We start from the raw sequence: 12077 nt of genomic DNA, 5'->3' as shown, positions 1-12077 counted from the left end.
ACTGTAATCTTTTGGGAGGTTTTGAGAATCTAATGAAAGCTGTGGGCTTACTTATTAGAAAAATACACATACAAGGTTTGACAATTAAGTTTCCGAAATTGTTGCACCGATGTTGCTAACCTTTTTTTGATATCAGAGGGATTATTCATTATGAAGTTGTACCAACTTTACAAGCAGTTCACCAAGTTTACTATTTGGAAGTGCTGAAAAGGCTGCATGAAAAAGTAAGATGACCTGAATTTTTCACCAAAAATTCATGGCTCTTGCATCACAACCATGCACCAGCTTTTATGGCACTGTCTGTGAGGGAGTTTGTAGACAGTAAAAAAAAATCACTGTATTGGAACACCCTCCCTACTCACCTGCTCTGGGCCACAATGTCTTCTTTCTTTACTGGAAGATAAAGGAAACGTTGAAAGGAAGACATTTTGCTGACATTCAGGACAGCAAGTGTAATACGACAACAGCTCTGATGGCCATTCCAGAAAAAGAGTTCCAAAATTGCTTTGAAGGGTGGACTAGGTGCTATCATTGGTGCACAGCTTCCCAAGGGGAGTACTTTGAAGGTGACCATAGTAATATTCAGCGATGAGGTATGTGGCACTTTTTCTAGGATGAGTTCGAGAACTTAATTGCCTGACCTCGTACACTTCCAATTCTGCCCCAGGTTCAAAAAGTTTACAAAATCGTCAAGTCCATCCATGGACCTTCTAGAAATGTGCTGTCAAATATGGTAGCCACTAGAGCCATGTGGACATTTAAGTCGAAAATGATTAAAATAAAAAATTCAGTTCCTAGCCACATTGCAAGTGCTCAACAGCCACGAGTACATAGAGCAGAATTGTATTGCACAGCTGTGCTCTAGAATTCCAGCGAGCACGGCTAAGAACACCTGCCATTAAGGAAAACCCACCACAGATGTGCTGGCCTGAATCCCCACTCCCAATCTAATAACAATTTTCGTGTGTTTCTGAATACAGGTAGGCCACAGAAGAAATAGGGGAGCCATACTTACAATCCTGGTCAGTAACCATGAAAGTCCATCTAGGATTTCTTTCTCTTTTTTTATTTTTATTTTTATTTTTTTTGGTTTAGCAGACTTCACTTTTTAATCCCCCAAAAGGAGTTCAGGTTGATAACTACTGTATTTCCCCGAAAATAAGACCTAACCAGACAATCAGCTCTAATGCGTCTTTTGGAGCAAAAATTAATATAAGACTCGGTCTTATTTTACTACGATACAAGACCGGGGCTTTTTAAAAAAAATTTTATTTATTTAATTTTTTAAATTATTTTCATATGTACAAAACACTGTAATAGTTAGACATTTATCATTTATACCCCTCACAAAGTGATAACCTCCATCCCCCAATCTACTACCCCTCTGTCATTATATACAGCCGTTACATTTCCATTGTCTATATTCTTTAAGCTGTACTCCACTTCTTGTGAATATATATATATATATATATATATATATATATATACATATATATGTGTACATATATATATATATATAATTGTAATTGACATTCATTATTGTTCAACTTCAGCTTCAGGTGTACATCTACACCATCCCTGAAGTGGTCTCCCTAGTAAGAAAAGTGCCCATCAGATACCCTACAAAATCTTTACAATATTATTGATTATATTCCCCAAATTGACTTTCGTATCCCCGTGGCAATCTTGTGGTATCAACTGTGCTTTCTAATCCCTTCACCTTCTCCCTCATCCCCACCCCCACTCCCATCTAGCAACCCTCAGTTTTTCCTCTATGTCTCTGAGACTGTTTCTGATTAGTTTGTTCATTTATTCTATTCTTCAGATTCCACATATAAGTGAGATCATATGGTATTTGTCTTTCTTCTAGCAACCCTCAGTTTTTCCTCTATGTCTCTGAGACTGTTTCTGATTAGTTTGTTCATTTATTCTATTCTTCAGATTCCACATATAAGTGAGATCATATGGTATTTGTCTTTCTCTGTCTGATTTATTTCACTTAGCTTAATGTTCTCTAGGTCCATCCATACAGTTGCAAATGGTAAGATTTCATTCTTCTTTATGGCTGCGTAGTACTCCATTGTATAAATGTACCACAGTTTCTTAATCCAGTCGTCTACTGATGGGCATTTTGGTTGTTTCCATGTCTTGGCTGTTGTGAATAGTGCTGCAATAAACATACGGGTGCATAGATTTTTTTGAATTAGCATTTTGGAATTCTCTGGATAGATACCCAAGAGTGGAATTGTTGGGTCATAAGGTGGGTCCATTTTCAATTTTTTGAGATACCTCCATACTGTTTTCCATAGTGGCTGCACCAATCTGCAATCCCACCAACAGGGCATGAGGGTTCCCTTTTCTCCACATCCTTGCCAACACTTGTTGTTTGTTGATTTACTGATGATAGCCATCCTGACCGGAGTGAGGTGGTATCGCATTTTGGTTTTCATTTACATTTCTCTAATGATTAGTGAGGTTGAGCATTTTTTCGTATGTCTGTTTGCCATCTGCATGTCCTCTTTAGAAAAATGTCTCTTCATGTCCTCTGCCCATTTTTTAATTGGGTTGTTTGTTATTTTAGTGTTGAGTTGAATGAATGTTTTACAAATTTTGCATATTAACCCCTTATCAGATATATCATTGACAAATACCTTCTCCCATTCAGTACGCTTCCTTTTTGTTTTATTGATGGTTTCCTTTGCTGTGAAAAATCTTTTTAGTTTGATGTAATCCCACATGTTTATGTTTTCTCTTACTTCCCTTGCCCGAGGGGATATATCAGTAAAAATCTTACTCCAGGCAATGTCTGTAAAGTTTCTTCCTATATTTTCTTCTAGGAATGTTATGGTTTCAGATCTTACATTTAAGTCTTTAATCCTTTTTGAATTTAGTCTTTTATATGTTGCAAGGAGGTGGTCCAGCTTCATATTTTTGCATGTGTCTGTCCAGGTTTCCCAGCACCATTTGTTGAATAGACACTCTTTATCCCACCGTAAAGTCTTGCTTCCATTGTTGTAGAGTAAATGACCATATAGGCATGGATTTATTTCTGGGCTCTCTATTCTCTTCCATTGATCTATGTGTCTGTTGTTATGCCAGTACCATGCTGTTTTGATTACTGTAGCCTTGTAGTATAATTTGATGTCAGGTCTCATTATACCTCCCACTTTTTTCTTATTTCTCAAGATGGCCGAGGCTATCCAGGGTCTTTTATGGTTCCATGTAAATTTTAGGATTGTATGTTCTATTTCTGTGAAAAACGTCGTTGGTAGTTTCATAGGAATTGCGTTGAATCTGTATATTGCCTTAGGCCATATGGACATTTTAACTACATTAATTCTTCCTATCCATGAGCATGGTATGTGTTTCCATCTATTTGTATCTTCTTTAATTTCTCTCTTCAGTGTCTTATAATTTTCTGAGTACCAATCTCTTACTTCTTTCATTAAATTTACTGCTAGATATTTTATAGTCTTTGAAGCAATTGTAAATGGGATTATTTTCTTAATTTCTCCTTCTGATATTTTATTATTTGTATATACAAATGCAACTGATTTCTGAATATTAATTTTGTATCCTGCTACTTCACTAAATTCATCTATCAGCTCTAATAGTTTTTTGGTGGAGTCTTTAGGGTTCTCTCTGTATAGTATCATGTCATCTGCATATAATGACAATTTTACTTCCCTCTTACCAATTTGGATGCCTTTTATTTCCTTTTTGTTCTCTGATTGCTGTGGCTAGAACTTCCAGCACTATGTTGAATAGAAGTGGAGAAAGTGGGCAACCTTGCCTTGTTCCTGATCTTAAGGGGAATTGTTTTAGCTTTTCCTCATTGCGTCTGATGTTAGCTGTGGGTTTATCATATATGGTCTTTATTACGTTGAGATGTGGTCCCTCTATTCCCACTTTCTTAAGAGTTTTTATCATAAATCACTGCTGGATTTTGTCAAATGCTGTTTCTGGATCTATTGATATGATCATATGATTTTTAATTTTCATTTTGTTAATGTGGTGCATCACATTAATTGATTTGCGAATGTTGAGCCACCCTTGCATACGAGGAATGAATCCCACTTGATCATGGTGTATAGTCTTTTTAATGTATTGCTGAATTCTGTTCGCTAATACTTTGTTGAGGATTTTTGCATCTATGTTCATTGGCGATATCCGCCTGTAGTTTTCTTTTTTCGTAGTGTTTCTGTCTGCGTTTGGGATCAGGGTGATAGTGGCCTCGTATAAAGTGTTTGGGAGCCTTCCCTCCTTCTGGATTTTTTGGAATACCTTGAAAAGAGTAGGTGATAATTCTTTTTTGGAATGTTTTGTAAAATTCACCTGTAAAGCCCTCTGGTCCAGGGCTTTTGTTTGTTGGGAGCTTGTTGATTACTGATTCAATTTCCCTGGTAGTAATCAGTCTATTCAGGTTTTCCGTTTCTTCTTGAGTTACCCTTGGAAAGTTGTATGCTTCTAGAAAATTGTCCATTTCTTCCAGATTGTCTAATTTGTTGGCATATAGTTGCTCATAGTAATTTCTTATTTTTTTGTGTTTTTTTGTTTGTATTTCTGTGGTGTCTGTTGTCACTTCTCTTTCATCTCTGATTTTATTAATTTGGGTCCTCTCTCTCTCTTTTTTTTTTTTTTTTTTTTTATGAGTCTGGCTAAAGGTTTGTCGATTTTGTTTATCTTCTCTAAAAACCAACTCTTGGATTCATTCATCTTTTGCATTGTTGTCGTGCGGGAGACCCTGCTCGCCGCGCCATGTGTTGTGCGGGGCGGCCTGCGGGGTCTCTGCTCCCGCTCCCCACATAAGAACGCAGGATATGGGGGGGCCATAAAGGAACACCCACGGAGCCATAGATGGGGGAGTCATACCACTATAGTCTCGCTGGCGGCATCCGCCTCTCTGCAATCCGCAATTGCTATCTCAGCCACCATCTTCTTGCTAGCCCCCATTTTCTGCTAGCATAGCCACAGCAGTTACATTAGTGGCCAATGGCTCACTGGTTACAGCTGACGGCCAACTAGCCACAGCTGTTGGCCATTTGATCACAGTTGATGGCCATTTACTACCTGAGCCAGCACCTTTCTATGTGAGGCCGAGAGCCTGGAAACTGCTTTTTGGGGCTCTGTCCCCACAATTGTTTTTCTGGTTTCTATTTCATTTATTTCCACTCTGATCTTCATTATCTCCTTCCTTGTACTCCCTTTGGGCTTATTTTGCTGTTCTTTTTCTAGATCCCTTAAGTGTGAAGATAAACTGTTGATTAGTGAGTTTTCTTGTTTCTTTTAGGTAGGCCTGCAATGCTATGAATTTCCCTCTTAGGACTGCTTTCGCTGCATCCCATACATTTTGGGTTGTCGTGTTTTCATTTTCATATGTCTCGAGGTATCTTTTGATTTCTTCCTTGATCTCATGGTTGACCCATTCATTATTTAGTAACATGTTATTCAGCCTCCATGGATTTGTGTGTCTTCCAGTGTTTTTCCTGTAGTCGATTTCTAATTCATAGCACTGTGGTCAGAGAAGACGATTGGTATGATTTCAATTTTCTTAAATTTATCAAGACTTGTTTTGTGGCCTAATATGTGGTCTATCTTGGAAAATGTTCTGTGCGTGCTTGAGAAGAACGTGTATTCTGCAGCTTTGGGGTGAAATGCTCTGAAAATATCGATGAAATCCAACGGGTCCAATGTATCATTTTAGGCCATTGTTTCCATATTGATTTTCTGTCTGGAAGACCTGTCCCTTGTTGTCAGAAGTGTGTTGAAGTCCCCTACTATGATAGTGTTATTGTTGATCTCTGTCTTTATGTCAGGTCAATATCTGTTTTATATATTTAGGTGCTCCTGTGTTGCGTGCATATACGTTTACTAGGGTTATGTCCTCTTGTCGGATCGATCCCTTTATTATTATATAGTGCCCATCTTTGTCTTTTAATATATTCTTCATTTTAAAGCCTATTTTGTCAGATATAAGTATTGCAACTCCAGCTTTTTTCTCATTTCCATTTGCATGAAATATCATACTCCAACCCTTCACTTTCAGCCTGTGTGTGTCTTTTGATCTGAGGTGAATCTCTTGTATACAGCATATACTAGGGTCTTGCTTTCTTATCCACTCAGCCACCCTATCATACATTTTGGGTTGTCTATGTCTTTTGATTGGAGCATTTAGTCTATTTACATTTAAAGTGATTATTGATAGGTACATAGTTATTGCCAATTTGTTATTTGTATTTCCGGTCTTCATTAGTTAGATTGTTTTCATCTTTCTTCTCTTTACAGAAGCCCTTTTAACATTTCCTGCACTGCTGGCTTGGTGGTAATGAATTCCTTTAGCTTATTCTTTTCTGGGAAACTCTTCATTTCTCCTTCAATTTTTAAATCATAGCCTTGCTCGATACAGCATTCTAGGTTGTGCCTTTGTTTTCCATCACTTTGAATAAATACCTCCTGCCCCTCCTTTCTGGCCTGCGAAGTTTCTGTAGAAAAGTCATTTGATAGTCTTATAGGAGTTCCCTCGTATGTAACCGCTGTCTTTCTCTTGCTGCTTTTAGCATTCTCTCTTTGTCTTTAACCTTTGCCATTTTAACTGCAATGTGTCTTGGTGTGGGCCTGTTTGGGATCATCTCGGTTGGAACTCTCTGCACTTCCTGGGCTTGTATATCGGTTTCCTTCACTAGGTTAGGGAAGTTTTTGGTCATTATTATTTCAAATATGTCCTCGATCCCTTGCTCCCTCTCTTCACCTTCTGGTATTCCTATGATGCGCAGGTTGTTGTGCTTGATGTTGTACCAGAGGTCTCTTAAACCATCTTCATTGTTTTTTATTCCTTTTTCTTTTTGTTGTTCCGCTTGGGTGATCTCTGCTAACTTGACTTCTAAATCGCTGATTCGATCCTCTGCCTCATTTAACCTGCTGGTGATTCCTTCGAGTGTGTTCTTTATTTCAGTTAATGTATTCTTTAGTGCTAACTAGTTGTTCTTTATGATTTCTGCATCCTCCTTTATGTCGTCTCTAAGCTCCTTAAACATTCTTATCATCAGGGTTCTGAACTCTGTCTCTGATAGGTTGGTTACCTCTATTTCATTCGGTTCCAGTTCTGGAGGTTTCCTCTGTTCTTTTATTTGGGACATGTTTCTTTGTTTCCCCATTCTGGCTGACTCTCTGTGTTTGCTTCGATGTATTAGGTAGATCCCCTAGGGTTCTCAGTCTTTGCTGGGTGACCTTATGTAGTATGTGCCCTTTATATTTAACTTGCACCACTTCCCTATTCTCCTGTGTGTGTGCTACAAAGGTGGCCCTTGTGTATATTGTCCTGTTAAAGTTGATCTTTAATTGCTTTTGGCTTTTCAGTAGGTGGGATTGACTCCTAGGCTGACTAGTTGTGAGACTTGGCTCTGCCCACAGTGGATGATCTGCTGCATGAGGATCGACCGCTCAAATGAGGCTTGGCCCCTATGGGCTCTTTTGCCTGTAGAGAATTCCCTCTGGGTGTGTCACTTGTAGGTCAAACCCGATAATGGTCTGGTGTGGTCTGGAGTGGGACTCTGGATGTGTTGAATCTTGTGCTTCTTGGGATGGAGCCTTCAAGCAATCCTCGTACAAGTCTCTTAGCTGTTCGTGTGATGACCAGAAAGTCCTTTGATGGGTTATAGATGCTGACTTTGTGGTAAGTTCCGGACGAGAATTCAAGAAGACCACTTCGCTGCCACCATTCCTATGACCCCATCTAGCTTTGAGGAACCTTTTGTCACCTGCTATCTCAGGCATCTTAGCGAGAGCCACACCTTACAAAGGCAGCAACCCCTCAATCCCTCATTCTCCACTCGGGTATGTGTAGTTCAGCCAACACCACCAGGTCGCTCATCCTGCAGTGGCATTCCAAGTGGCTTTCTCATGAGAAAAATACACTGCACAGGGCAGGCCATCAGTAACCTGGTCTGCACTGATAATGAAGGACACTTATCACCATCAGCACGCTACGCACCAGGTGATGTTCCAAGCCTAACTACATGTATTAGTTCATTTAGCCCTCACCCAACGTTAGCAGGTGGGTACTAGGATTATGCCCTGAATACAGATGAGGGGACGGAGGCCTGAGGCTTAGGAGGACTGAATCACACGTCCCAGGGGCCAGAGGGTAAAGGTGATGAGGTTAGAATCCATAGACTCCTGCAATGCTCATGTTGAAAAAAAGTTAAATGTTCTTAGTGCAATCTCTGAGGTCAGAGAGGCAGAAACATACATGTCTCCACAGGTGTGAAAACCCTGCTCTTGGCCTAGGGGTACAGTCTCTCTGCGTTTATCCACATTCTCACAAACCCGTCTTCTTTTCCGGATGGGATCAAGGAAAAAAAATTTCATGACTGTCTTCCTAGCCGGTCATCGAGAAACAACTGTTCCCATCCTATCCCGGGTCTGGTGTCTTAAATGACACCCAGGCCTCTCTCTAAACCTCCCATTCATAGAATTGCCTGTGGCGGATCCAGTTGCATGGAAAGGGAACAGCAGTGTGCCTGGCACAGAGGCAGCGCTCCAGAAAGCCCATTGCTCTGCTGGCAGGGACTCATATCCGTCGCTAGGTGGCATCCAGGAACCAAGCTGGTTTTGGCGGGGGACCCACTCACCTTTCACTTGCCCCAGCCTCACAGCTGGGCTGCCCTCTCCTGACTGATCCGAGCCTTCCCCCATGTCTCCCAGGAAATTGACCCTCTGGGTTTCCCTCCATCTCCTCTTGTGGATGAAAACTTCACTTCCCCTCGTGGCTGATGGCTTCTCCGCAAACCACCTGAATGAACCCGTGCTCACAGAGCCCGTGGATAAAGAGACGCGTGAAAAACGGAACGGGGTGCCATGAAAAGAGGGCACTAGGGGAAGGTTAGGGGGACAAGTAACCCAACGTCTGAAAGCCGATTTTAAATTGGATGCCATTGGCGAGGGCGCGATGCCATTGGCGAGGGCACGTTTCCATCGCGCTGTCGGGTGTAGGTGTCCGGGTTCACAAAGGGCTCTGCCAGACTCAGAGGACCCTTCCCGGGAGGCCTGGCTGGGTCGCAGGGAGCCGCGGGAGACCGGGTCGGACAGGGGCCGGCCGCTGGCCCTTCCTACCCGCTCCCGCGCCCAGTGCAAGGACAGGGGCGCGCGGCCTCTCCCTCCTACTAGCGCTGGAACCGCGCGCAAGTCAGGGCTGGAGCCGACCGGTTGAGGTGGCATCTGGGTGCAAAGGACGGGGTCGGTCCTTCCATTCCCACAGCCCGCGGAGGGCAAGGGGCCGGAGTCCCTCCGCTCCACCCATTTCCGCAGCCCACCGAGGGCCGCTTGCCCGGTACCCAACACTCCTCCCATTCTCCACCCTTGGAGGGACGGGGACCCGGTGCCCACCACTCCCTTTCTCGCGCGGCTTGGGGGACGGGGTCCGGATCCGCTCCCTCCTGCCCTGCCCGTCTACAGTTCCGTGCTGAAGACAGCCCGTGGGAGCCCAAGAATCCAAGCGAACCCTTCTCCCAGTGCCCACCGTGCCCGCGCCGTCAGACGCCCGGGACTCACTGCCTGAGCGCGGCACGCTAGACGAGCTCTCCCGCTGGCTCTTCCTGCTGACTGTCGGGAAGATCCTGACCGCCTCGGTTTCACCCTGACCTCAGGCCACTAAGCCAGAACCTGTTTTTTCTTCCCTGTGGCGCCAGGGAGGGGCGCTCTGGGTCCTGCTGTTGGTGCAACCTCAGCCAGAAGCCACGAGGTGCAGGTGGGGGTGGGAGCTCTTGTGAATGTACTGTGACCCGGGTCAAGATTCTGTGCCCTTTGTGGGGGGAGAATTTCACCGGAGAGCTTGTTAAACACACAGGTTTGCGCCACACCCTGAAACGCTGAGGCGCTGACACTCACATGGGCTCCCATAAGGGCATTTTCATAAGTGTGCCTGGGTATTTGATGGCCCATTGTTGCTCTGAAATTCGCATTTTGACACTTGTGGAGACCTCAAACTTGCTGGAAGTAATGGAAAGATAGAATTTTAAAATTAGTAAAATGTCTCAAAAATGTAAACAGTTACCCTATGACCCAGCAATTTCTCTCCCTAGTATACATCCAACACAGTTCAAAACATATGTCCACACAAGCAACTGTGCACAGATGATCATGGAGCCTTTATTCATAATTCCCAAATAGAGGAAACAGACATATGTCCATCTACCGATGATTAGATTTAAAAAGTGGTATATCCATGCGACGGGCAAGTGTCCAGCCACATAAAAGAATGAAGCAGTGATGCCTTCTACAACATGGATGAGTCTTGAAAACATTGTGCTATGTGAGAAAAACCAGTCAGAAAGTACTACACATTTTAGGGTCCATGCACAGGAAAAGTACAAAACAGGCAAATTCATAGAGCCAGAACTGAGCTTAGTGGTTGCCAGGGCTGGTGGTGCTGGAGATGATGGTGATGAATGCTGATGGGTATCTTTCTTCTTTTGGGGGTGAGGAAAAGGTTCTGGAGTATGTAGTGATGTTGGCTGCAGGGTTCCAGGAATATATTACAAATCACAAAGTTTCACATTGCAAAGGGTGATATCTGTGCTATATTAATTTCCTCTCTAAATGAATAAATAAAGTCCTTTGGATCTTAATTGGTCCTATTTCAAAAAGTATCTTGGCTATTTCGACATATCCTAGGTTGCCTGGAAAGTTCCACTTTCTTCCTGATCATCCGAGATTATCTCATAGGTGCTTTTCACTCTGCTAAGAAGATTTGCCTGGCCTATTAGTACAAAGTCAGCAGCTCCAGGAGCCCACAGTTCCCTGTGTGGTCCCATCATTGTTCCATGTATTAGTTCCTTGCAGACACCAGAGGCCGGCTGCGAGCCAGGGTCCTTATGCTGTTTGCTGGTCCTGGTGGGAGTCAGAGATACACTCAGAGATACAAAGAAACTGATGGTTGCTAGAGAGGCAGGAGTTTTTGGAGCTGGGTGAAAAAGGTGAAGGGATTAAGAAATACAAATTGGTAGTTACAAAATAATCATGAGGATGTAAAGTACAGCATAGCGAATATAGTGAATAATGTTTCAAAAACTATGTATAGTGCCAAGTGGGTACTAGACTAATTGTGGGGGGGTGGGTTATAGATGGGAGGGATCACTGCATAAATTATGTAAATGTCTAACCACTATGCTGTATACCTGAAGCTAATATAAAGTAATATTGAATGTTAACTATAACTGAAAAAATAATTTTTAAAAATCAAAGCAGGCAGCCTCTGAAGGAGACAGCTTTCCCAGAAGGACCAGACCAGGCCTGTACAACTGTAAAAGGCATGGGGCATAAGGATCCTAGCAAGATTCCTTTCCGGGGTTGTGGGACATGGGACACCGTGAAGGATACTAATAGGAATGTGGACTCAGTGGTTAATAACTTCTTTTCCAAGTTGAAGACTAAGCCATTTGTGACCAGAATCCTGTTTCTTAGATACTCATCTCCCTGACATAAGCTCTGAGTTTTGCCAAGAAGCCTCCACAGGAGGCATCCCTGGAGCTAATGTCCCCTTGCCTAGGATCTGTTCAATGTCTGCCAAGTGGCCCAGTAGCCTCGAACTCAAGCCTCGGGACACAAGAAATTCAGGAACGGAGGCCGCATCATGATGGATTTCCTAGGACCCAACAAGTAGAGCCTAGTGACCTCACCCTACCCACCCCACACACACACTCGCAGTGTCCCAGGATACTGTGCCTGTTCTAAGTTTTTGACTCCTGGCAATTTCAAGGCACCTGTTCTTCTGAATTCTTATACTTTCTATTCTTCATACGTATCTTTAGGTTCTTTCCCAAAGACAATAGTGTGATTAATCTGTCATTTGTTTGAAGTATCTTATTTCTTTATTTGGGTTATTAGGAGATATTACCCTGTATATCATTGGCTTGTGAAATTCCCACAGTGAATTTGTGCTAAATAAATAGCTGGGATTCTAGAAGAGTTTTTAGTTTAGTTGAAAAGTCACTACTCAAACTGAGGCTCTTGAATAGTCCTCACAAACTCTCAGTATTTACAGTCTAAATGTCCACTTACTATAGTTGGTTCTCCACACA

Source organism: Rhinolophus ferrumequinum, unplaced genomic scaffold, assembly GCF_004115265.2.
Source record: "Rhinolophus ferrumequinum isolate MPI-CBG mRhiFer1 unplaced genomic scaffold, mRhiFer1_v1.p scaffold_11_arrow_ctg1, whole genome shotgun sequence".
Taxonomy (NCBI): domain Eukaryota; kingdom Metazoa; phylum Chordata; class Mammalia; order Chiroptera; family Rhinolophidae; genus Rhinolophus; species Rhinolophus ferrumequinum.
The sequence above is the reverse complement of the archived record's forward strand: the minus strand, read 5'-3'. Positions refer to the sequence as shown.